Source organism: Ipomoea nil, unplaced genomic scaffold (genome assembly GCF_001879475.1).
Source record: "Ipomoea nil cultivar Tokyo-kokei standard unplaced genomic scaffold, Asagao_1.1 scaffold0480, whole genome shotgun sequence".
Lineage (NCBI taxonomy): Eukaryota > Viridiplantae > Streptophyta > Magnoliopsida > Solanales > Convolvulaceae > Ipomoea > Ipomoea nil.
In genome coordinates this window covers 2,147,728-2,174,817 of record NW_017616908.1, presented here as the reverse complement: position 1 = coordinate 2,174,817, position 27,090 = coordinate 2,147,728, and positions in this window count along the sequence as shown.

Here is a 27,090-nt window from a genome sequence, read left to right as displayed (position 1 = left end):
TGGATTACCAATGTCTAGTCCAGAAAAACCATTGTTAGACTTAGACATACATGCATATGATGTGACACCCTATAAATCCAAACGCTAATCAAGGATTAATTAAGGAATTAATCCAAGTCTCTTTGTTCATGTATTCCTAAAAATCCTGAAATTTAATAGTCAAGGGACTAGATTTTGACTAGTCATCTAAGTCAAAGGGTTGTACCTTGTGCTTTTTGGATTATGCCCTTGTATCCTTATCATTCCAACATTAGGAAGGGTAGGAATGTGTTTCTACCTAAGGTTTGTGGTTCAAGCTAACCTAGCAACACTCTTTCATTTCATTCACCCTTCAATCTAAACACAAAACATCTAGCCTCTCTCTAAAAATGTTTAGCTTCTTCTCCAAGCTAGGAATTGAGCATCCAAGTCTTGCAAGTTTGTATACCAAGATTCCTACTTTCTTCATCTTGAGCATAGGGGAGGGTAAGATCCTTGGTCCTTTGATGTTTTTAACCTCCTTTTAGGTGTCTTTTTCTAAAGATAGAATCTTTGTTTTCTTTTGGTTTGTGAATGAAGTTGGTGTGGAAGAGGAGCTTTAGGAAAGACTTTCTAAGGGTGAAAAGAGAAAGTTATTAGGCTACAAAGGTAACCCATGCTTTACAAAATATATTTTCTTACTTATATGATGATTCCTTGGCTTCTACTTGTGATTCTTGTGTTGAAATGTGAGATTTGATGCATTGTCTTGTGGTAATGCATGTTTAGAGCTTGTTCTTAGGGTTCTTGAATGCCATTACTTGGCTATTTCTTGGGTTCAAGTCATATTGTTGTTGTGTGTGAGATTTTGGGTGTTTTGGACTTGAATTTGGACTTGTTGTTGAAAATCCCCGAAGGGATATTTTGGGTGTACAGGCGGTACACGCGGGCGGAACGGCGGGCAGAGGCCTACCCGCCGCCCCACTAGCGGGGAACAGGTGGTCTCGTGGGCTTGTACCCGCGGGCGGAACCGGGGGTGGACGTCCACCCGTGTCCCTACCCGCGGGGTACCATTTTGGTGTTGGCCGAGGATTTGTTCCCCGTGATTCTTTTGACTCGGTATTGATGTTTTGACCTCCCGATGTTGTTTTATTGGGCTATTTGTGAGTCTTCTTGACATTTCATTTGTCTAGAATGGTATGTTAGTAATCCATGTAGGATTTGGTGTCTTGAATCGTGCTAAGGGTCCGACTTTGTGATTCGTTGGACTATTGTGAGTCTTGAATGTTCTATGGAACTACTTTTGGTTTACCCATTTGATAGGCACGCTAGTTTGATGTTGAAATGCTAGTATGTGCGGTTTGTTCTTTCTTATTGAGATTGCCAACTTGTGTTGACAATCATTTGGTGTTGGATTGGTGATCCTTCGTTGTTGAGTATGGTTTCATGTTTTTGTGATCCATTGATTGATTCCTATGATATGAATGTATGAAATTGTTGTACCATTTGATTGATACTTGATTAAGGTTATTGTGGAACCTTAGTCCTCTTCGTAATGATGATGATCTTGTGTGACTATGATTGGAATTGGTGGTGTGTTATCTGAGCTTGGCTCATATGTTGGAGGCTATGTGATGAAATTAATGGTACCCTCGTGTACTGAGAGTTCGGCTGTATGTTGGAGGCTATGTTGGAGGGGGGACGATGGTTCCTGGTGGTACAAGGTTGGACTCATAAGTATAGGGTGGAACTAGGAGGTAATGATTGGAACTGAAATAAGGTCGGGGGTTGCCATAAGGTTGGAATAGGGCATAAGGTTGGAACTATGAAACTTGTGACATGTAGTTGTCGTTGTGTGAATGTGTATTCTTTGCTTATGAGCATGTCTTGATGTATTCTACTTTGTAATCAGTAGAATGGATCCTGAGTTGTATTGTCTTCCATGGTCATTGTCTTGTTGTTGCTGTGAGGGTGGTGATTCCCATTTCTTTGATAGTGTTTGATGAGTCTTTGAAGTTGATTTATCTCTATGGTTTTGAAATGTATATACTGTATTCCGTTTCAAAATGGTTTTGCTTATATTTATCTATATATGTTATTTAACGCGTATTGATGGGTTACCAACAAGATTCGCTGACCGGGTGTTATCCCCATGTTATTTTCCAGGTTCTATAGGTTTTGAGTAGAGGTTTGAGAGCGCTAGATGTGGATCGATAGATAGCTTAGCTACCTTGTCTAGACGTTATGTTTTGATGGCCTGTGAGCCTTTATAGCGGCCTGTGTGCCTTGACATTTTATGACTTGTTTGAATTGATTAGTTTTCCCGCCTGTGCACCTATGTCTGAGATAGGTGTGGCATAACATACCCTGATTTTATATAGCTTCCGTTGCATTATGTCTTGATGATTAGATGTTTTCTTATGCATTTAAGTTTTAAAAATGTGGTACAAATTGAGGGTGTTAAAGTTGGTATCAGAGCCTAGGTTTGAGTTTAGGATGTTAGAGTCTGGACTTTAAGAAGTTAAGTGCGGTTTGAGACCATAAGATGACCTTTAAGTACTTAAGTGTTTAGGACTTAGGATTTCTATGACGCGTGGTGAGCTGTGTGTTGTTTGTCGTTTGTTACATTTGCTTCGTTGTTTCTGTTTAGTTTTAGCGTTCTCGTAGTTAGCGTCGTGTTAGGGTGCGTTGTTTGTTTGTGCCTACCATAACTGTGTTGTTTCTGTAGAAGTTTCGCCATGGCTCCGCCTCGTCATCGCTCCCGAACGCCTGAGACGCCGACTATCGAGCAGCTGGCTCAGAACCTGCAGCATCTGATACAAACGATGCAGACGCTAAGTGAAGCCCTTCTGCACAACAACAACCCTGCTCCTCCGGCGCCGCCTGCCGGGAATCGGGATGTGGGACGCTTAGTCTCAGGGTATAGGCCGCTAGTTTTCACCAGAGAGGAGGATCCCGTGATACTCGAGGAGTGGATCCGGTCCCACGATAATCTTCGCCGTGGTGGGTTGCCCTGACGATCTCCGAGTGGAGCTGGCTTCTTTCTACTTCAGCCACGAGGCCAATCTCTGGTGGGTGCACGAGGGTCCCGCGTGTCAAAAAGTGTCTGGTTTTGACTGGTTTGCCTTGAAGGATAAGATGAGAGAGAGGTTCTATCCATCTCACGTTCGAGCCGCCATGTACGAGGAGTTCTTACATCTTCAGCAGTGGTCGTCATTTGTGGTGGAATACCACAAGCGCTTCTTGGAGCTTGCCCATTTTGCTCGGATGTTGGTTCCCACCGAGCTAGCAAAGGTGGAGAAGTTTGTGGCAGGGCTCAACTATGAAGCTCGGAAGGCGTTAACTGTGAGCAAGCCTAGAACTCTGAAGGAAGCTTATTTGAGCGCAGCCGATTTGTATCGAGTGCAACAGCTGCATCGAGGGTCGTTTGAGTTTGCCAAGAAGAGAAATGAAGGAAGTGGGTCCCACAGTTTCAAGAAGCCGAGACAAGACTTCCGAGCCAGACCCGCACCTTCTCCGCCTCAAGGATCAACTCGGGTGGAGAATGGATATCAAGCTAGGACTTTTGGATGCAAGAAGTGTGGAAAGGACCATGCTGGGAAGGATTGCCAAGGACTTCCACTTTGATGTTTCAAGTGCGGGGAAAGAGGGCACAAAGCTTTCGTGTGCCCTATCCAAGCTAATTAGAGAACCTTGCCATCCGGTGTGAGACCTAGTGGGCCTTCGGGAGGGAGTTCCGGTCGAGGTGTGGCTGAGGCAAGGGTTTGGTGGAGGAAGAGACTGCAGGTAACCATTATTTTGCCTACCTTTACCATGAGAGTGCGCCTTATGATATGAATCTAGTCCAAGATTCAAATAAGATGGAGTATTGTCCCAAGATTACTCTCAATGTAAAGATAGAGATGGATCGAAATACCTTAAACCTCACGAGAAACCCTTTGTCTCGAATCCTCAAAGACTTGGAAGAATCCCATTGTAGCTTCAAGTACCTCGATGTTGCAATCTTCAATCAACTAGAGTCGGATCTAGTTTCCTTTGATTCAAGAACGAGTCCACGAACCTAAATCTAAGGTTGAAGAAAGTAAGATTGATTCGAGTCCACGAATCAATTTGCTAGTCGAGTCCACGACTAGCCACTAATTGAGTCCACAATTAGCCATAAGGTTTCTTACACAAGTGTAAAGAAAAACTTAAGAATTTTATTGAATTAAAGCCTCCGCAATTGATATTGATGTGCCCTATTTATAGGTATAGGGGCAGCATCCTAAATACAATAGGAAAAAGAGTCCTAAACCTAATCTAGAAAACAAGTAAATAGAGTCCTATTTAGAAAGGGGTTTAAAGAATCCTTTCTAAATACTAACTAGTGTTTTCTCTTTAATTCCAAACAATTTAAAATACTGATGACCACAAATAATAAAGCTGATTTGGGCCTTGGATCTTGTGATTGGCCCAATTTGTACTCTTGATGGATGGATCTTCATTATGTTGGGCCGCATCATTTGGACCTGGGCCTTGTGATTGGCCCAATTGGTACTCTTGATGGATCTTCATTATGTTGGGCCGCATCATCCTCCCCTTCTTGAAAATGATTCGACCTCGAATCTTGTATGCACTGTCTTCGATCCATGATATCACTTGAAATGGGCCACTATAATACTTTCCTCTATCGAATGGAATTATTATTGGGCCTTCTTGTCTCTTCCACCAATGATTCTTTATGGATGTAGTTATGGGCCTTGTGATGAGCCCAATATAGACGCTTATTGGATTCCATGTGAACTGGTTCTTATTATTCTCCCCTTCTTGAAAAGGATTCGTCCTCGAATCCAAATCTTCAATGAAAGACAAATTAGCAAGCTCACTTTGTGTTTTATCACGCTCATAGAACTTTTTCTTGGGATGCTTGACGCGAGTCGCTGCAATCTTCATCCTACAATCAACAAGTAAGGCAATTAAGTCTAATGACATAGCATGGAATTTAAACATTCTAGATGGTAATAGTTCAACAAAATGAGATTTATTAAATTTTGCCATCTTGTTTGTATTGTCAACAAGCACAAAATCTTTCCTACTAGAGCTTAAGATTAAACCAAACACAAAATCCATGGAAATATCAAATAATGTTTTAGATGTATTGTGGTGGTAAGTAGCACAATTCTGAACATAAGATTCTATATCTTTTTTCTTCTTTGGCCAATGAAAATTTCCATGCAAAACATCATCACTCTTTGGAAAACCAAACTGTCCCTTATGTGAATCAACATTTAAATCATTGCCCAAAACAAAGCAAAAAGTGTCAATCCCATTGACTTTGAACGAAAACCCCTTGAGCAAGTAGTATTTCTCATAAGAAGTTTTCAAATGTGCCTTATAACTTCCTAGTGATTCCTTATCTCTATCAAATAAAGTTTTAGTAAAATCAAAATTAAGGAATCTCGGATGTATGGATGCAAACAAATTTCTAACACATCTAGCAAGTAGGTTATTAATAGAAACATGGCAAAGAAATCTAGAGAATTTTAATGCATGCTTTTGAAATAAAAGTGAGTAAATAGTTACTCCCCTTCTTTTCTCTTGCTTATTATCCTTTTTTGTTAGCAAGCAAGGCTGCACTTTGATAGCTCTGGCCGGTTCTTTCCATTGTACCACTGATAGCGGTTCCTTTGTTTGGCTACAATCTAAGTTAGAGGAGTGGAGTGGTGACTCCAATTCTAAACGTGGAGGTTCCAGTTTGCTCTCTTTGATTTTTTTTTTCTTCAAGGCTGGTTTGAGAGCTTGCTTCGATCTCAGTTGAATTTCTTCTACTTGTTTTGGAAGTAGAGGCTTAAGCACATGTATAAATATATTATAGGTGACATTGCATGTGTTGTTGAGTGCACTATAATAAAAATGTCTATCATGTTGCCATAACCTTCCAAGTGAAACATGTGCAGTACGCATTGGCACAATATCACATAGAACCTCATCATAATACTTGCCAATACAAAAAGGAATAAAAACTTGTTTAGTCACTCTCACATCCCCTGAATCAATAAGATTGTATGGTTGGGGATGATTGATAAGAGGTAACTTAAGGTAGTCCACCATGGCTGCACTAGCTAAATTCATACAACGATCCGAATTGATAACGATAATGCATCCCTTTCCATGAATGTTTCCCCTAGTATAGAGTGGCAGTTGCACTCGCTTAGGGTGTTTCTCTAGATTAGTCATTCGAGTGCTTAAACCTTCCATGGCAAAGGCTAGAGCATCTATTTTCTGCTCTAATCTCTTACGTGTGTTTGGAACCTCTTCAGCCATCTGTAGATGAGAAACAAAATCTAAAAACAAGAAAATATGTGAGTAATCACGTTAGTGAAACCAAAAAGTTGGCTCGCTCCCTCACTATTCTCAGCTCGCAGGTAAGAGGTGGATTATATGGCTCTGGGGGTTCACTACACACTCTTACAAACACACACTCCACTCATGTATCACTACAGGTGGCAAATACTCTCACAAGCCTTTTTCCAAAAAGGAAAATTCTAGTCCGGAACTCAAGTTGATATGGATTCAACCTCAAAGTTCAAGAAAACGTACCTGGGAAAACTTCACAAGCCTTTGAGAGTAAGGTGTATCGCGAGGTAGGTAATAAAATTGAGAGCAAGAAGCAAAGAAAAAGGACAATACAAGCAAAGAAACTAAGCAAGATTTGAAAGAAAAAGGGAAGCAAAGAAAAAATTATGGCAGAAAGATATGCAAGAGCAATATCAAAAGATAGAGACAAATAGAATATAAAAGGGGTTCACGTGTACCAAACCAATTAGGAATCTATCAAGAACTCCTTCCAACCCTATACTTTACACCTTCCTTTTCCCTCCAAGATTCTCCTTCCAACCTTATTCTTTCCCCAACCTTATTCTTCTTCTTCTTTTGCTTTCTCTCTTTTTTTTTCAACTTTCTTGATTTTTTTGATTTTTTTTGATAAGTAACCTCCAAATAACTACTGTAAATATCAACAAAAATTTCGGACCAAGAATATCCACACAACCCCTTCAACACATAATCAAGAATTTCAAGAATCACACAGAAAAACAGAAACGCTGCCCTTATTTCGAAGTAGAATATCTCAATGACCGTAAGGAATTAGCACGTCTATAATATATCAAAAGAACGCCCCAGAATAGATCTACAACATATCAAAATGTCATATAAAAGTAACCAGTGGATCTCGAGATATAGGTCATTCTTTGAAACTGGTCACAGAACGCGAAAATCTGGACAGGGTGTGATTTCGTGGTGAATGCGCGTAAATGCGCTTTGTATATGGGTAAGGGTGAGATTGGGATGTTTTCTTCACAGAATTTTTGGTAATATGGTGCTTGGGAGGTCTGAGTTATCGTTGATATAAGACGGGAAAAAGGGAAAACTCTTTCGGGATTGTTTTTCATGAAACTGGCGAACATGTATCAAGATTCAAGAACACAATCAAGAATGCAAGAAATTTTTATTTTTATTTTTTTGGGTTTTTTTAAGAATAAGACACGAAAAAAAAGTACTATGTAAGATAACAATGAGATAAACCTAGGCTCTGAATACCAAATTGATATGAATCTAGTCCAAGATTCAAATAAGATGGAGTATTGTCCCAAGATTACTCTCAATGTAAAGATAGAGATGGATCGAAATACCTTAAACCTCACGAGAAACCCTTTGTCTCGAATCCTCAAAGACTTGGAAGAATCCCATTGTAGCTTCAAGTACCTCGATGTTGCAATCTTCAATCAACTAGAGTCGGATCTAGTTTCCTTCGATTCAAGAACGAGTCCACGAACCTAAATCTAAGGTTGAAGAAAGTAAGATTGATTCGAGTCCACGAATCAATTTGCTAGTCGAGTCCACGACTAGCCACTAATTGAGTCCACAATTAGCCACAAGGTTTCTTACACAAGTGTAAAGAAAAACTTAAGAATTTTATTGAATTAAAGCCTCCGCAATTGATATTGATGTGCCCTATTTATAGGTATAGGGGCAGCATCCTAAATACAATAGGAAAAAGAGTCCTAAACCTAGTCTAGAAAACAAGTAAATAGAGTCCTATTTAGAAAGGGGTTTAAAGAATCCTTTCTAAATACTAACTAGTGTTTTCTCTTTAATTCCAAACAATTTAAAATACTGATGACCACAAATAATAAAGCTGATTTGGGCCTTGGATCTTGTGATTGGCCCAATTTGTACTCTTGATGGATGGATCTTCATTATGTTGGGCCGCATCATTTGGACCTGGGCCTTGTGATTGGCCCAATTGGTACTCTTGATGGATCTTCATTATGTTGGGCCGCATCATCCTCCCCTTCTTGAAAATGATTCGACCTCGATTCTTGTATGCAATGTCTTCGATCCATGATATCACTTGAAATGGGCCACTATAATACTTTCCTCTATCGAATGGAATTATTATTGGGCCTTCTTGTCTCTTCCACCAATGATTCTTTATGGATGTAGTTATGGGCCTTGTGATGAGCCCAATATAGACGCTTATTGGATTCCATGTGAACTGGTTCTTATTACCTTACTTGTGCTTTCCTTATCTCTTGTTATGTGATTCTGAGTGGTTTAATGTTTAGTTCTAAGCCGAAGCCTATGAGTATACTTTTAATTCAAACCTCACTCCTCGTTAACTTTAAATTTAGAATAGTCAACCGTTAGGAATTAAGTTTAATTCGTAGCTAATAAGTTTTGCACCTGAGTCTAGAAATTTCTAACCCAACCCTTGAACCATCTAAACCAATTGTGTTTCTTAAACCTTATTCCACTTAAATTCCTTTTAACCTATAATTTTCAACTTACCCCAAAAAAAAAAATCCCCAAATTAAAACTCTCTTTTCCCCAAATTTCCCAAAACCCTTTTTCCCTTTTCTTTTCTTTCTTCCCACCCGTGAGCTGCTACCAAAGACCTACCCCCCCCCCCTATGTCTCCACTGCCCGTCGACCACAAGCACCCATCGCCGCCGGAACACGCCACCACCGCGCCAGCCGTCACCGAGCCCTCGCCGCCGTGAACCACTGCCGGAAGTCGTCGCTTCGCCGCTGCGTCGCTGGAATCAAAGCCGAGAGAGAAGATAAAAAGGAAGATGAAGAAGAGAAGTTTGGGTCAACTTTGGTTTTGGGTCATCTCAAAACTTTTGATCTCGACTCTTTTTCTGATTCTTTGTTGGAGTTGTTGAATTACCAAGGGTTGTTGGATGGGTATCTCGCGATTAGGACCGAGACTTACCCGAGTTTAGTAAAGGAGTTCTACCGTCACATGAGTGTGACCAAAGATGGTGGGAGGTTGGAAGTTACCTCTACGGTGGGAGGTTTAAAAATTGTTTTGACCGAAAAGCCGTTGGCTCAGGTTTTGAGTTTGACAACTACGGGAGTCTCGCAGTATAGTGGTGACTCTTGGATTGAGACAAGCAGCATGAGTTATCAGAATTATCTGAGATATCTATTGGGAAGAACTAGTGGGTTCACCCAGCCCACAAGGCCGGAGAGGAAGTGGTTTTCTGCCGAGCAAAAGATTTTAGTCATGCTCGTTTCTGACTGCTTGTTGCCTAACAACAATAAGAGTCATTTACTGGGTAAGCTGGAGTGCACGTTTGCTTTCTGTCTGAAAAACAAGGTGAAGTTCAACTTGCCTTCGTTGATATTGCAACATATGGTTTATTATCGAGACCATAATCGCAAGAGTTTGCCTTATGGCATGGTGTTAAGCTGGATCTTCGTTAGGAAAGGGATGAGTGTTGAAGGTTGTGTGCCTAAGCCGGTGGGCAAGATGGTTCTGGATGCCACAAATCTCCACAGCTGCAACCTGTTTCAGTTGGATGATGGCGACTACATCACTCTCGAAGAGGTCGCAAGGAAAGCCCCTGCCGAGAAGTGTTCGTTGGTTGAAGAACTTGAGATTCCTGTTGGAAAGTTGAACCTAGCGGTTCAGAGCTTGGGAGGAGATGCTGGGAGCGAAGGCGAAGAAGAGTGGGAAGAGGAAGAAGAAGGAGTAGAAGCAGAAGAGGTCGAGGAGAGCGACCCCGAAAGTGAAGAAAGCGCAAGGAGGAAGGAAATGAGAACCAAAAAGGAGCATGATGCTATGACACACGAGGAGCGTGTGGATCCGGATGATTGAGGAAGGCTTCTCTTTCATGAAGGTTCAGTTTGTTACCGTGAACCAGAGGTTGGATAGATTGGAGACCGGTTCTAGCCGTGGTGGAGTTGAGGAAGACTCGGACGAGGATGCTGAGGAGTCGGAGGATGAGTCCTCTTAGGCCGGAGTTGGGGTAAGCTCGTTTCCTCTCTCGTTTGTTGTTGTCGTTTTGTAGTTGATGTTTGTTGGATGTGCTTAGTTGTGTTCTGTGACACCCCGTATTTTCCTAAGAGTATACTATAGTCCCGATATTAAATATTTTAATAAAAGTATTTATATAGCTATTTATCTTGGAAATGGGCTCGGGTCTATCTTGTATGGTGAACCAGCATTTTATACCCAAATGGTTTTAATCCCTAAAGCTTAGTAATTTTCCTTGAGCCTAAAGTGTTTTATTATCCTAAGCCTATATGTATTATATAAGCTTTGAACCCAACTAGTCAAACCCATATGTTGATATGAGTATATGTGTTATTATTTTGTATGCCCAAAATATATATATATATATGTATAATTTTGACCCAAAAGAAATACCCAACACAAGTTTTGACCCAAGTCCAGCCTAGCCCACTCTTTGAGTAACCCTACCCATAATGTGTATGTGTATGCATTGTATCATTTCCATTATAGAGCAGCCAAACACCCTCCTTTTCCCTCTCGGCTTTGGCGTGAATGAGCAACCGGCAACCTTCCCCTTCCCGTCTTATCCTTCCAGCGTCAACCCCCACCCTTCACGTTTCTCTTCTCGACCACCAGAGGCAGAGCATCAACTAAGTATCGACCACCATGCATCTCCCTTGAAGAAGAACAACAACATCGTCTCCTCTCCTTTGCTTCTAGCAACCAACGTTGATGCGGCCCAACATAATGAAGATCCATCAAGAGTACCAATTGGGCCAATCACAAGGCCAGGTCCAAATGATGCGGCCCAACATAATGAAGATCCATTAAGAGTACAAATTGGGCCAATCACAAGATCCAAGGCCCAAATCAGCTTTATTATTTGTGGTCATCATTATTTTAAATTGTTTGGAATTAAAGAGAAAACACTAGTTAGTATTTAGAAAGGATTCTTTAAACCCCTTTCTAAATAGGACTCTATTTACTTATTTTCTAGATTAGGTTTAGGACTCTTTTTCCTATTGTATTTAGGATGCTGCCCCTATACCTATAAACAGGGCACAACAATATCAGTTTTAGGAAGGCTTTAATTCAATAAAATTCTTAGGTTTTTCTTTACACTTGTGTAAGAAACCTTATGGCTAATTGTGGACTCAATTAGTGGCTAGTCGTGGACTCGACTAGCAAATTGATTCGTGGACTCGAATCAATCTTACTTTCTTCAACCTTAGATTTAGGTTCGTGGACTCGTTCTTGAATCGAAGGAAACTAGATCCTACTCTAGTTGATTGAAGATTGCAACATCAAGGTATTTGAAGCTACATGGGATTCTTCCAAGTCTTTGAGGATTCGAGACAAAGGGTTTTCTCGTGAGGTTTAAGGTATTTCGATCCATCTCTTTTTTTGCATTGAGAGCATTCTTGGGACAATACTCATCTTATTTGAATCTTGGACTAGATTCATATCAAGCGTCGACAAGAAGATCAACAAGGAGACGTGCAGCAACATCCGGCGAGTAGCCTCCTCCCTCCGGCGACCTTGGTGATCAGCGGCAACCTTTCCCCTGTTTCTGACAGTGGTTGAGCAAATGGTGGCACAGCTCAGACAACGCGGAGACGTCGGCTTCGAAGCCCCGACGGTGTGGATTCAGCGTTGGCAGCTTGGAGGTAGCGGCGTGGTGTCTCCTTCTCAGCGGGATCGATGAAGCTCCTCGGCTTGTTGGCTGTTCGTGGTGATCGACGGGTGGTGGAACTCACCGCCGTTCCACCCGCGGCCTTGCATGAAGAAGACGAAGAAGTTGATGGTAGTGAGTGAGCTTCTTTCTTTGCTTTGTTGTTTAGATTAGTATTACATAAGTTTTGTTTAATTAGAGTTATAAAGAGAGGCATTAGCCTAGTGGTAAAGGGTGTGCTTAGTGTTAATTATGGCTAAGGTTCAAATCTTACCTAGGTTATATTAGCTAATTAATAGTTTTATATTAAGTCTTGATTAATTAGGTTATCTATTAGTAGAATAGTGTTGTGATTAATTAATAATAGAACACTTAGCCTAGATGATTAGATTTGTGCGTAATTTAGGGAGGAACTAGAGTTCAAATCCCCTTATAAGCTTAATTAATTAGTTTTAATTAGTACGTTTGTTAATAGTTGAGGATCGGTTTGATTCACAGGTTCCTGTTTGGCTTATGAGTTGAGCTTAGACTAAGTTGGCGTTGTTTTGGTTGGATAAGCGAAAGAGGTAACCCATTCTCTACCAAATCTATTTTGATTACCTATGTGATAATTTCTTGGATTCTACATGTGATTTTGCTATGAAATGTGAGTGTTTATGCATTGTCTTGTGAAAATGCATATCTAGAGCTTGTGTTTAGTAGTCTTGTATGACATTGCTTGGCGAATTCTTTGATTCAAGTCATTTTGTTGTATTTGGTGAGATTTGGCATGTTTTGGACTTGAATTTGAGCTTGCTGTTGAAAATCCCAGAAGGGATTATTTTGGTGTACAAGTGTGTACCTGCGGGCGGAACAGCGGGCAGTGGCCTACCCGCCGCCCCACCCGCGGGGTACAGGTGGCTTGTGGGTGTGTATCCACGGGTGGGGGTCCACTCGTGGGCCCACCCGCGGGGTACATGATGTGGTTGTTGGGGGATTTGTTCCCCGTGATTCTTTTGACTCGGTATTTGGTCTTTTGACTTCCCGATGTTCCTTTGAGGAACTATTTGAGCATCTTCTTGATGTTTCGTATGTCTAGAACTATATGGTAGGATTCCATGTAGGTTTTGGTGTCGTGAATCGTGCTAAGTGTTCAACATTGTGATTCGTTGAACCGTGATGAGTCTTGTGTGTTCTTCGGAACTACGTTTGGTTTACCCGTTTAATAAGCATGCTAGTTCGGGGTTTAAATACTAGCGTGTGGGTTGTTTGTACCTTCCCATTGTTGATGATGACTTGTGTTATTCATCGTTGTTGTTGGACTGTTATCCATTCCTTGATTGAGTATGGTTTCATATCTTCGTTGTGATCCATTGATTGATTCCTGTTGAGGTGTGGTGTGTGTGGTGGCTATACCTGGATTGCACGATTTCAGTTTATGGAGCCTTATTCACCAAGGTACGGCAGTGGTCCTCGTGGTGGCCATGACGTGATTATGGAGTTTGTGACCTTTGTGTAAGGTTCACGTGTTTATTTCTGGGATAACATGTGTTATCCAGGGCATGTGTTGCCATGTGTGATCGGTACCCTCGTGTACTATGAAATCAGTGGTTCTGTTGGAGGGACTGTTGGAGGGGGAACGACGGTTCCCGGGGGAATAACGTTGGACTTGGTGTACAGGGGTCCTGGAGGTAAAGGTTAGAACTAGATATAAGGTTGGGGGTAGCCGTAAGGTTAGAACCGGACATAAGAAAGACATATCAATTCGTGATGGGTGATGTCACGAAGGCTTGTGTAGCTGTTGTTGTGTATTTCTCTGTTTGTGATGTGTGATGTCACAAATGCATGTGTTGCTATTTGTTGTCTCTTTACTCTCTTGTGCTATGCATGTCGGGTGTTAATCTACTGTGTGATGGTAGATTATGCCTTGAGTCGTTCTTGTGAGTTGTTCTTACTTCTTGTGGTCTTGGGATGTGTTCCCGTATTCTTGTTGTGAGTGCATTGAGTCTTGTGTTGACTTCTGCTCTTGGTTTTGAACTTATATATATATATATATATATATATATATATATATATATATATATATATATATATATATATATATATATATATATATTCCGTTTCGAAAATGATTTTGTATATATATCCTATCTATGTATGATACTTAACAGGTATTGGTGGGTTACTAGCATTATTCGCTGACCGGGCGTCGTCCCATTTCTATTTGTTGCTTTACAGGTTGGGTAGCTTTGGAGAGCGCGCTAGTGGCCTATAGATAGATTATATCTCTTCCTTAATAGTTGTTGAGACCTGTGAGCCTAAGTAGTTGAATTGTTAGACTGCTGTAGTTGTAGTATATGCCTGTGCAACTATGTTTGATATAGGTGTGGCATAGCACCTTTCGGTTTGTTTAGTTAGCTTTCGCTTTCCTTATGTTGATGTTCAGACTGCTAATCCCTTTAAATTAAGTTTTAACTGTTGTTGAAAATCGGGGGTGTTACAGTTGGTATCAGAGCCTAGGTTTGAGCCTAGGATGTTAAGAGTTGGACCTTAAGAACCTAAGTTGAGCTTAGGTTAGTGCTCTAAGTTGAGACCTTAAGATGTTTAGTGAAGCCTCTAAGTGTTTATGTACCTAAGTATAGGATTCTTAGGATGCGCGGTGAGGTTGTGTGTTACCTTTTGTATATGTGTAGTTCTCTTATCTTGTTTTGTTGTTTAGCATTAGTAGTTCTAGTTGTTGCTATCGGTTGGTGTGAACCTTCTCGGTAAGTCGCCTCGTTCTGGGTTCGTTGAAGTCTTGAGGAAGATTGTGTCCAAGGGTAAGAAGATCGAAGACCTGCTGACGCAAGATTGTCAAGGCGTGGTAGTTGCAGCTGGGCACGTGGTCAACACAAAGAAGATGGACTACTCTACACGCAACCAGGAGTCAGCTACAACAATCTTCGTTCAAGCAAGTGGCGCCGTCTCTCGTACGACATCGTCATCAGTTCTACGCTAATCCTAGAGTTGAAGTTTATCTTTCATGTAACCGTAGTCCAATTAGAAGTAAGACGTCGTTTAGAGTTCGAAGATCAAGTTTAGAAGACCCTCACTAGCGAGGGGGAAGTCAAGAGCGGTCCTAGACGCTCTAAGAAGATGTCAACATATGCCAAGGGGTTGTTCGCGGGTCAACGTGTTTGAAGCCTCTCAGAGTTAAAGAGCTACGAGTCAATCGTGGACCTTTCTAAAGCGCGAAGAGTTGAAGTGTAAGATCGAAGTGTTCAACATAGATGTAGTCCTACCTACATACAGAGAAATCAAGATCGGGAAAGTTCGAAGTAAGAAACTTGGAAATAATAGTGATCAAGATGGCCATACATGAAAAGCTTGGACCTTTAAGGTGCATTCTAGAGAAGAACATCGTTGTTGACAAGACGCCCAATCCTGTGAAACGTGAAGAAGTTGAGTAGTAGTTGGTGAACGGGGGTAGCGTTTATCCTTTTCGGCACGCCTGGAAAGTTATAGGTAACATGAAGTCTTTCGGTAAGGAGGTTTGACAACAAGAGGAAAAGAAGACGTAACCGAGTTGCAATCAAACGTTGGCGCAGCTAGAAGACCCAAACCAACATAAGCGAAGCAAAGACGGATTTGATCACCGGGCGCTCCTAAGTTGCAAGTGAGCTTCTGTGCCAATGATTCCTAGTAAGAGATCTACCTAAAGCCAGGAAGGAACGAGAAGTAGTTAGAGTATGGGAAGTTTGAATAGTAAAAGGAAGGACAGTCGAGAATGAACTTAAGGACCAGTTCTACTGTTGGACTTTCATAAGTAAGACAAGTTCGTGCGGCAACAAAGTTTTTAGGGAAGACCTACCGTTAATCAAGACAAGAAAAGATCGAGTGGTTGTAACCGACTACCTTATGAAGATTGCAAGTTTGTCAACGGTGAGCAAGACTCGACATACTGAGCTTCTAGGAAGGATAGGAGTAATCTTTGGGCAAGGAACCATGTAAGGCCTCCCGATGTTGATTTTGGTAAAGACTTCAGTTTACAAAAAGTTCTACCGTTTGCGTTTAGTTTAAGGTTGTAGTCGAGCTCAACGATTCAACCAGCTTCAGATGGCTAGCGGGAAAAGGATCATACAGATCAAGAAGGCAAGTCAGAGAGTTGCGGTATGGGTTTATGAAGGCCGTGGATTGTTCCCTAAGGATGGATAAGTTTTCCTTACAGTGGTGGTTATCGTCATGCATTCAAGGGACTCCTTACAAGATTTTGTGAGATTTAGAGTGCCAACGGTCTCGATGTTAAGGAAGGTATAAGGAATGCGCAGGTGCTCAGACCTCGACGATCTTCGGGTGCATTAAAGAAGAAAGTTTGGTTTGTAAATCACCGAAGTCTTGAGATGGCAAGAACAGACAACCGGGTGCGCTTAAGAAAAAAGAGAAAGCGGTGGTCAGTGTTTCGATCGATCATGGTTTAGCAAGAACGGACATCAAGCCTATCTCTTTGAAGATCAAGGAAGTTTGCTAAAAGTTTCGTTTTTGACGCAACGATGAAGACCGATAAGGGAGGCAAGTCAGCTCCTAGTTGCCTAGTCTATGTGGGCCTCGCTCGGCTGTGATAAGGTTGAAGAAGAAACCAGCGTTTGAAGAAAGGCTTGGAGTGAAGACGTTTGTGATCTCAGCTTACAAAGAGTGTAACACCCCGTGTTACAAATCCTAAAACCAATTAATTAATTAATCATCTACCCAAAAAGGAGAGAAATAAATCACAATGATTAATTAGCATTAAGCCCACCATGGTCCATGGACCCCCATCCCTAAAGCCCAATACCTAATCCTAGGAGAATTAAACCCATAACATATAAATAGGGAAGTTAGAAGGCATCTAGAATCCCAACCACAATAATCTCTCACCACCCTAAGAGTTCCAAGAATCCCCCTAGGAGAAATCAAGAAATCAAGAAAGCTTAAAGAAAGATTCTTCATAGCCAAGGAATCAATTAAGGCTAAGAGGTAACCCATGTCTCAACAAAACCTATTTTCATAGTTATGATTCCCCCTTAGGGTTTCCCCCATATTATTGTGAATGGCGAGTTATTATGATTATTATTGATGTTGATATAATGATTCCATGAGGAATCTTGATAATCTTGATATTGGGAGTTTCTTGATAATTATGGTGTTCTTGATGATTATTTGGGATTCTTGATAATTATGTGTTGTTCTTGATAATTGTGTGATGTTCTTGATGCCTATGCGTTATTCTTACCGAATCTTGTAATTAGAAGGCGAATCGTATTCTTGTTGATATAAAAACGATTAGAACCCTAGGTTGTATCGTGTGCTATGAATCTTGGATTATCGGGTGGGAAATCACATGTTTGGGTGTTGATTATGTTTTGAAAATCATGATAGTTTATGTTCCGTTCGTTTCTCGTATTTGATCCATTAATTGTATACGTAATGTCGTTAATTGCGTTGTAGAATGTCTAAGCATGGTTTCGGGTTCCACGATGGTTCCCGAGGCTTAAAAGTGATGAAAAGAGTCAGTGGGGGTAGGGGACCCGCCACCTACCCACTGCCGTAACAGTGCTTCCGGCAGCGGGCAGCCGGCGGGCGGGCAGTTGTCCGCCGGCGACCTGCTACCCGCTGGAAACTTGTCCCACCCGGGACCCCGGCTTCCCCGTTTGATGTTTCCCCGATCTCCGTGGTGTCCCAACGGACTCCGTTTATCGTGCCTATGTCTAGTTTGATATTTCGGGTACCGTTCGTAGGTTCACAAGTCTATTATATTGCATGCTTGTTGAATTGGTATCCCGTTGGCCTAGGTGGAAGGAGTATGAACCCCTTAGGACTATTCCTAGTATGTGACGGATCACGCATAGGTTTTGTTATACGCTTTCTCCCCTTCCCAATATGTAATGTGGGTTGCATGTGCTTGCTATGTGTTATGTGTGTGTGTTACCCCAATTCGGTTGCAATCGGATTGGTTATCCTGAGCTGCGGTTCAGAAGCTGGCTGCGGTCAGAGTGATTCTCTTGGGCTGCGGTCCACCGTTTGGTTGCGATCAAACGTTTCTATACGAGCTGCGGTTCGTCCTCTTTCCTGGTTGCGGTCAGATGACATTCTCTTGGGCTGCGGTCCACTGTTTGGTTGCGATCAAACACTATGATGAGCTGCGGTTCATCGGTCGGTTGCGATCGACCCCTCCGTGTTGCGATACGGGGCAAGGTACTGCGGGGCCGTGTCAGAGCTATATGCGCTGACCCTCATGTATGGGCATGCGATTGGTCCTGTGGCGCCAACAAAGTGCGTTATGTGTTGTGATATGGATGAGTTGTGATTATGAGTACCTTGGGGGATGTGACTATGGGATCTATATTGGGGATTGCTTATGTGGAGTTATGATTCTTGTTTATGCTTTGCCGTAGCTGCTTTATCTGTTGTGAACTGCATATGCTTGCTATATCTGTTGCTCGTGCCTGGCCTTATCTGTCGAGTCATTCCCGGTTTTAAAGCTAGAGTTCGTAGGATATATCTTCATGCTCAAATGGTTTTCGTATATCTATATATATCTCTATATGTATTGTATTTTAACGCGTTGGAGTGGGTTACCAGCATCTCTCGCTGAACAGATATATTTGGCTTTCAGGCACAGAAGATTAAGTCACTGGAGCGCGCTAGAACTTGGAGTATAGAAGTAGATAGCTTCCTTTTGGCCTGCGTGCCACGTTTGCGTATTTACGTTCTGAGGATATTAGTTGGTTAGCCTGTGCACTTGGGTTCTCCAGCCCAGGTGTGGCATAGCACCCCGTACACTTGTATTTATATCTTGGGATTTAATAAGATTCTACCTTTATTATAAGTTTGAAAAAGTCTTTAAAATCTGGGGTGTTACAGTTGGTATCAGAGCCTAAGTTTGACCCTAGGAAAAGACTCTTGAGACCGGACTTTAGGACATTAGGCTTGAACTCTAGGTACTTAGGAACAAAGGCCTTAGGAATCTTAGGATGCGCAGTGAGATTGTGAAACCTACACGTCACCCCCGCACTTCATCCCTCCCTAATATTAAAAATCTCTTCCCCACTTATTATATCAAGGTGAAACACAAAATAATCTCAACCTTTAACCACCAGGATGGCACCCAAGAAGAAACAAACAGGAACACCGAGACGCCCCTCCCAAGAAGTCTTGACTCAGACTCTACAACGCCTGACCCAAATTGTCCAGGCACTAAATGCCGTCATTCCCCAACCTCTACCGACAAACGAGAACTTGGAAATCCACCACCAAGTCTCGGCACACCAACCACCCACCCGCTCGGGAGACGAAGACCCCGCGACCCTCAAGGGATGGATTGAGACATTCGACAAGGTATTCAGGGCAACCCAATGCCCCGAACGCCACCAGGTCGGGATAACCTCCTTCTACTTCAGACACGAGGCCGACAACTGGTGGGCCCGCGAGGGACCTATGTACGAACAAGACCCCGGATTCAACTGGGAAGGCTTAAAAACGCGGTTACGAGAACAGTTTTACCCCAACTACCTGAAAGCCGCCACATGCGAGGAATTTCTCAATCTAAGACAAGGGACAGCCCCGGTCTCAGAATACTACCAACAATTCTGCCGACTGGCTCGCCTCACCCCCGAACTAGTATCCACCGAAGGGATCAAAGTCAGGAAATTCCTAGCAGGCCTTAACCCCGAACACCAGAGGGCCTTGGCCACCCAAGAACCGAAGACCCTCGGGGAAGCCTATGCCAAGGCATGTCAACTACAACAGGTAACGAACCCGCCCCAACGGACGCAACTGGGGTATAAAAGGAAGCCCGAAAGAGTCATCCAATTCCCACCAAGGAACCTAAGAACCACAAAACCGCCCCACTTGACCAGGTCATCACGCCGACTGCACGGGGAAGGATCCTTACCCTAAGCAAAGCCAGGGTCGAAGATAGCAACATAGTCTCCGGAACCTTCCTAGTGCACGCCACCCCAGCCACCGTACTATTTGACTCGGGGGCTACCAACTCATTTATCGCAACCGAGTTCGCCGCCCAACTCGGCCTTAACGCCAGCACCAAGGTCCGGCTCAAAGTCCAGGTAGCCTCGGGCGAGGTCATAAAATGTGATCGCATGTACGAGCATGTAATGATCACCATTCAAGGAGTGGAATTTCCCAGCAACCTAATTCAGTTCCAACTGGATGGGATGCAAGTAATCTTGGGCATGGACTGGTTAGGGAAATTCCAAGCACAAATCCTGCGCGGGGAGCAGAAAGTGGTCCTACGAGGACCAAACGGTAAGAGGGTGTCATACCACGGTAACTGCCAGGATCCGGGGATCAAGCTGGTGAACATGATGAAAATTAAGAAGTACCTGGGCCAAGGAAACAAGGCCTTCTTATGCGCAGTCGAAGACCTCAACGCCAAAGTACTCGAACCACGAGCCATCCCAGTGGTAAACGAGTTCGCCGACGTCTTCCCATACGAAATTCCCGGGGACTTTGAGGTCTTCGACTGGGATGGCTCGTCCCGAAACTCGTTTACCACTGGGATGGCTCGTGGTTCGAGTACTTTGGCGTTGAGGTCTTCGACTGCGCATAAGAAGGCCTTGTTTCCTTGGCCCAGGTACTTCTTAATTTTCATCATGTTCACCAGCTTGATCCCCGGATCCTGGCAGTTACCGTGGTATGACACCCTCTTACCGTTTGGTCCTCGTAGGACCACTTTCTGCTCCCCGCGCAGGATTTGTGCTTGGAATTTCCCTAACCAGTCCATGCCCAAGATTACTTGCATCCCATCCAGTTGGAACTGAATTAGGTTGCTGGGAAATTCCACTCCTTGAATGGTGATCATTACATGCTCGTACATGCGATCACATTTTATGACCTCGCCCGAGGCTACCTGGACTTCGAGCCGGACCTTGGTGCTGGCGTTAAGGCCGAGTTGGGCGGCGAACTCGGTTGCGATAAATGAGTTGGTAGCCCCCGAGTCAAATAGTACGGTGGCTGGGGTGGCGTGCACTAGGAAGGTTCCGGAGACTATGTTGCTATCTTCGACCCTGGCTTTGCTTAGGGTAAGGATCCTTCCCCGTGCAGTCGGCGTGATGGCCTGGTCAAGTGGGGCGGTTTTGTGGTTCTTAGGTTCCTTGGTGGGAATTGGATGACTTCTTTCGGGCTTCCTTTTATACCCCAGTTGCGTCCGTTGGGGCGGGTTCGTTACCTGTTGTAGTTGACATGCCTTGGCATAGGCTTCCCCGAGGGTCTTCGGTTCTTGGGTGGCCAAGGCCCTCTGGTGTTCGGGGTTAAGGCCTGCTAGGAATTTCCTGACTTTGATCCCTTCGGTGGATACTAGTTCGGGGGTGAGGCGAGCCAGTCGGCAGAATTGTTGGTAGTATTCTGAGACCGGGGCTGTCCCTTGTCTTAGATTGAGAAATTCCTCGCATGTGGCGGCTTTCAGGTAGTTGGGGTAGAACTGTTCTCGTAACCGCGTTTTTAAGCCTTCCCAGTTGAATCCGGGGTCTTGTTCGTACATAGGTCCCTCGCGGGCCCACCAGTTGTTGGCCTCGTGTCTGAAGTAGAAGGAGGTTATCCCGACCTGGTGGCTTTCGGGGCATTGGGTTGCCCTGAATACCTTGTCGAATGTCTCAATCCATTCCTCGAGGGTCGTGGGGTCTTCGTCTCCCGAGAGGGTGGGTGGTTGGTGTGCCGAGACTTGGTGGTGGATTTCCAAGTTCTCGTTTGTTGGTAGAGGTTGGGGAATGACAGTGCTTAGTGCCTGGACAATTTGGGTCAGGCGTTGTAGAGTCTGAGTCAAGACTTCTTGAGAAGGGCGTCTCGGTGTTCCTGTCTGTTTCTTCTTGGGTGCCATCCTGGTGGTTAAATGTTGATATTATTTTGTGTTTCACCTTGATGTAATAAGTGAGGGAGAGATTCTTAATATTAGAGAGGGATGAAGTGCGGGGGGTGACGTGTAGGTTTCACAATCTCACTGCGCGTCCTAAGATTCCTAAGGCCTATGTTCCTAAGTACCTAGAGTTCAAGCCTAATGTCCTAAAGTCCGGTCTTAAGAGTCTTTTCCTAGGGTCAAACTTAGGCTCTGATACCAACTGTAACACCCCAGATTTTCAAGACTTTTAAAAGCTTATAATAAAGGTAGAATCTTATTAAATCCCAGAAAATAATACAAGTGTTCCGGGTGCTATGCCACACCTGGGCTAGAGAACCCAAGTGCACAGGCTAACTAACTAATATCCTCAAAACGTAATTGCATAGACGTGGCACGCAGGCCAAAAGAAAACTATCTACTTCTATACTCCAAGTTCTAGCGCGCTCCAGTGACTTAATCTTCTGTGCCTGAAAGCCAAATATATCTGTTCAGCGAGAGATGCTGGTAAACCACTCCAACGCGTTGAAGTACAATACATATAGAGATATATATAGATATACGAAAACCATTTTGAGCATGAAGGTATATCCTACGAACTCTAGCTTTAAAACCGGGGATGACTCGACAGATAAGGCTAGACGCAAGCAACAGTTATAACAAGCATATGCAGTTCGCAACAAATAAGGCAGATACGGTAAAGCATAACAATAGTCATAACCCAACATAAACAATCCCCAACATGAATCCCATAGTCACATCCCCCAAGATACTCATAATCACAACTCATCCAAAACACAACACATAGCACACTTTGTTGGCTCCACAGGACCAATCGCATGCCCATATATGAAGGTCAGCGCATATAGCTCTGACACGGCCCCGCAGCACCCTGCCCCGTATCGCAACACGGAGGGGTCAATCGCAACCGACCGATGAACCGCAGCTCATCATAGTGTTTGATCGCAACCAAACAGTGGACCGCAGCCCAAGAGGATGTCATCTGACCGCAGCCAGGAAAGAGGACGAACCGCAGCTCGTATAGAAACGTTTGATCGCAACCAAACGGTGGACCGCAGCCCAAGAGTATCAATCTGACCGCAGCCAGCTTCTGAACCGCAGCTCAGGATAACCAATCCGATCGCAACCGAACTGGGGTAACACACACACATAACACATAGCAAGCACATGCAACCCACATTACACATTTGGAAGGGGGAGAAAGCGTATAACAAAACCTATGCGTGATCCATCACATACTAAGAATAGTCCTAAGGGGTTCATACTCCTTCCACATAGGTCAACGGGATACCAATTCAACTAGCATGAAATGTAATAGACTCATAAACCTACGAACGGTACCCGAAATATCAAACTAGACATAGGCACGATAAACGGAGTCTGTTGGGACACCACGGGGTCGGGGAAACATCAAACGGGGAAGCCGGGGTCCCGGGTGGGACAAGTGTAACACCCCAAGATTTTCAAGACAATTAAAAGCTTATATAGAAAGGTAGAACCTCAATAAATCCCAGAATGCAATACAGAAGTACGGGGTGTCAAGCCACACCCAAGCCAGAGGATTCAGGTGCACAGGCTACTAACTGAAATCCTTAACAATGTCAATACATGAACATGGCACGCAGGCCGAAAGGGGAAACTATCTATTCTACGCTCCGGTTCTAGCGCGCTCCAGTGCTCTAGTCCTCGGTGCCTGAAAGCCAAATATATCTGTTCAGCGAGAGATGCTGGTAACCCACTCCAACGCGTTGAAATACAATACATATAGAGATATATATAGATATATGAAAACCATTTTGAGCATGAAGATATATCCTACGAACTCTAGCTTTAAAACCGGGAATGACTCGACAGATAAAGTCAGGCACAAGCAACAGTTATAACAGTCATAAGCAGTTCATAATAGATAAAGCAATTAAGGCAAAGCATAAGCAGTAATCATAACATATCATAAACAATCCCCAATATGAAACCCATGGTCACATCCCAAGGCACTCATGGTCATAACTCGTCCATATCACAACACATAATGCACATTGTCGGCGCCACAGGACCAATCGCATGCCCACACATGAGGGTCAGCGCATATAGCTCTGACACGGCCCCGCAGCACCATGCCCTGATCGCAACACGGGTAGGTCAATCGCAACCAACCGAAGAACCGCAGCTCATCATAATGTTTGATCGCAACCAAATGGTGGACCGCAGCCCAAGAGAATGTCATCTGACCGCAGCCAGGAATACCAATCTGACCGCAGCTAGCTTCTGAACCGCAGCTCAGGATAACCAATCCGATCGCAACCGAATTGGGGTAGCACACACACATAACACATAGCAAGCACATGCAACCCACGTTACACATTGGGAAGGGGGATAAAGCGTATAACAAACCTATGCGTGATCCATCACATACTAAGAATAGTCCTAAGGGGGATCATACTTCTTTCACCTAGGTCAACGGGATACCAATTCAACTAGCATGCGATATAACAGACTCATAAACCTACGAACGGTACCCGAAACATCAAACTATACATAGGCACGACAAACGGGGTCCGTTGGGACACCACGGGGATCGGGGAAACATCAAACGAGGAAGTCGGGGTCCCGAAGTGGGGCGAGATTCCAGCGGGTAGCCGGTGGGTGGGGGCCACCCTCCGGCTGCCCGCCGGAGTTACTATTCCGGGCAGCGGGTCACCGCCGGGCAGCTGCCCGCCGGCCGGCCGCCCGCTGCCGGGAACACTGTTCCGGCAGTGGGTAGGTGGCGGGTCCCCTACCCCCCTCTGACTCCTTTTATCACGTTTACGTCTCGGGAACCATCGTGGAACCCGAAACCATGCTTAGACACTTTACAACGCAATTAACGACAACACGTAGGCAATTAACGGATCAAACACGAGGAACGAACGACACATAACCTATCATGCTTTTCTAAACATAATCGACACCCAAACATGCGATTTCCCCGCCCGATAATCTGAGAATAATATCATACGACACAACCTAGAGTTCTAATCACTTTTATATCAACAAGAATACGATTCGTCTTCTAATTGCAAGATTCAGTAAGAATAATTCATAAACATCAATGATACCAACTAATCACCAAGAACACCATAATTACCAAGAACAACACATAATCATCAAGAATCCCAATCAATTATCAAGAACCTCATATTTATCAAGAAACTCCCAATATCAAGATTATCAAGATTCCTCATGGAATCATTATGTCAACATCAATAATAATCACAACAATTCTCCATTCACAATAATATGGGGAAACCCTAAGGGAAAACCATAGCTATGAAAATAGGTTTTGTTGAGACATGGGTTACCTCTTAGCCTTAATTAATTCCTTGGCTATGAAGGATCTTTCTTTAAGCTTTCTTGATTTCTTGATTTCTCCTAGGGGAATTCTTGGAGCTCCTTGGGTGGTGGGAGATTATTGTGGTGGAGATTCTAAATGCCTTCTAAGTTCCCTATTTATATGCTATGGGGTTTAATCCTCCTAGGATTAGGTATTGGGCTTTAGGGATGAGGGTCCACGGACTATGGTGGGCCTTTTCCCAATTTAATCATAATAACTTATTCTTTCTCATAGGTTAAAGATTAATTAATTAAGTGGTCTTAGGGGCCGTTACACGGGGTGTTACACTCTCCCCCCCTTACAAGGGGCTTCGTCCCCGAAGCCCGGTGTCATAGTCCACCCTTTCACCCCTAGACATCCCGTAGCTCGGCCTCCTGGGTAAGAATGTGGCCCTACGTTTGTCTTGGTTCGGGGTAGGCTGTACTTTTGGCGGCGTTGTGATAGAGAAGTTCTGGGTGTACCTCGGTTTCCTGCGCTGGAACTAGACGCTCCACGAGTGCCCAAGGCGGCCTCGATTGCTGCCACCCTCTGATCGAGTGCGCGTGTGGTGCGAATCAAGGATGAGAACCCTTCTTCCATGATTTGGTTTTGCCGATTGAGCTGTGCGAGAATGCGCTTATTGACTGAGCCCTCGTTTTGACCCCTCGGGTCCCTTCCTGATCGTGGTTGCACTGACGGGTTAGGCCCGTCATCCTCCTCCTGCTCCTCATTTCCCTCTGAGCCCCCACAATCCTGCATGGCTCGTTTGAGCTTCTTGTTGGAGATGTCCAACCGGTCAACCAATTCTCTTCGTTCTTCCTCGGGTTTTTGGCAAATTTCTTCGAGGGTGAGGTAATGTCCTCCCTCGGTGTAGTAGATGTCGTTGCGGCGAAGGTTTTGGGCATTGAAAACCATACCATTGGGGGTTTTGACCTCGGTGTGGCTTAGATCCACCCCCTTTTTCTCCATGATCCAACTTAGGATCATCCCGTAGGGTAGGCTAAGCCGGTTGTTCGTTTTACAGAATTCCTTATGCTTTAGCATGAGTGCCGGCAGGTTGAACTTGATTTTGTGTTTTAGGAGATACGCAAAGGTGCACTCCAAACTCCCTACGTCCTTACTCTTGTTATTGGTGGGCAAGAGGCTATCAGTTACAATCATAACCAATATCTTTTGCTCCGCCGATAACCATTTTCGGTTTGGTCGAGTGGCCGAGGTGAACCCGTCCTCTTTCCCGAGCAAGTATCCGAGGTAGTCCTTGTACCCCGTAGTTTGAGTGTCAATCCACCCCTTTCGGTCATAGCTAGACACACCCGTGGTGGTCAATTTCAAGAGTTTGGCGAACCGGCCTTCGGAAAGCACAATTTCCTTGCCACGGACCTTGGTGGCTACTTCTACCTGGTCACCCCGTTTGGTGGCCACAAGGTGTTGATAGAATTCCTTCACCAATTCGGGGTACGTATCCCCATTGATAGTGAGGTATGCATCTAGAAGGCCTTGGTGTTTAAGCATATCAACCAATTCCGGAGAAAATTGGTCGGGTTCAAGTGCTTTACCTCCGATTACGGTGTAATCGGCGTTGTTCCACTCCGGGGTGCGGATTCCGAGGGGTTTCTTCGGCATGCTTGATGGTGGTGTTTCCGGCGAAGTTTCCGGCGAAGTTTCCGGCGGTGGTTCATGCCGCTTCCCGGTGGCGATGGAGGGGCGGAACTCGGCTATTTTCCGGCGAGGGTGGTGGAGGCTTACGGTCGCGCGGCGTTGGTAGCAGCGGGCGAAGCTTGGGTGGATGGCGGGCGACGTCGTTCGGCAGGGGGCAGCGGGTCGCCGCTGGGCGTTCTCCGGGCGGTGGCGACGTCGGTTGGGACGGCGACGCGGATGTGTGATGGTTGGCGGCGGCGTTCGGCCGGCGATGGGGGGGTGCGTGGTTGTCGGTTCTGCTGTGGTGGGGCGGCGAGGTGTGTGAG